General features: G+C 56.5%; 1 protein-coding gene across 2 annotated transcripts in view; it reads left to right on the top strand.

The window, feature by feature from the left end:
• KIF5B (kinesin family member 5B) overlaps nucleotides 1-767 on the top strand; it is a 79,029-nt gene that overhangs the window by 55,013 nt on the left and 23,249 nt on the right. The gene's annotated exons all lie outside the window — the stretch shown is intronic.

The following is a 767-nucleotide window of genomic DNA, read 5'->3' as shown; positions in this document are numbered from 1 at the left end:
GCGTAGAGTGGAGCTGAGAGGCCGGCAAGGCAGGCGGGGAACCTTGGCTTCCTCCGTCACTGAATCAAGCCAGCCTCCCTGTTCGCATCAGCTGCCTGGCTGCCGGCTGCAGTTAATCTTGGCTGGCAGTTAATTTGCATATCTCCCTTATTAGCCAATGGGAAGGGTAGCGGTCGTACGCCAATTATCATGTTTCTCTTTTATTAGATAGGATGATTCTTGGCCCGGTGCACGAAATTCATGCATGTGGGGGGTTTCCCTCAGCCTGGCCTGCACCCTCTCCAATCTGGGACCCTCGGAGTATGTCCGACTGCCGGTTTAGGCCCGATCCCACAGACATCAGGCCTAAACTGGCAGTCGGACATCCCTCTTGCAATCCAGGACTGCTGGCTCCTAATTGCACCCCTGCCTGATCCCCCCTAGCCACTCTCCCTGCTGGCCTGATCGCCCCCAACTGCCCCCTCTTCCGGCCTGATCACTCCCAACTCTCCCCCCCTGCCACCCAACTCGCCCGAACTGCCTCCCCCTGCCAATCTGATTGCCCCCAACTGCCACCCTCCGCTGGCCTGCTCGCCCTCAATTGCCCCCCTTCCCACCAGCCTGCTCCCCCCCACTACCTCCCCCTGCCAGCCTGATCACCCCAAACCTGCCTCAGCCCTGCCACCATGTCTTTGTCCAAAAGGTCTCCCGGTCTAATTAGCATATTATCCTTTTATTAGTATAGATAACTGAAGTCACTGTTGTTGTTGTTTCTTTGTTTTTTTTTT

The sequence above is a fragment of the Myotis davidii genome, unplaced genomic scaffold, assembly GCF_000327345.1.
Source record: "Myotis davidii unplaced genomic scaffold, ASM32734v1 scaffold909, whole genome shotgun sequence".
NCBI lineage: Eukaryota > Metazoa > Chordata > Mammalia > Chiroptera > Vespertilionidae > Myotis > Myotis davidii.
Note: the sequence above shows the minus strand (reverse complement) of the source record. Positions and strands in the feature narration are given on the sequence as shown.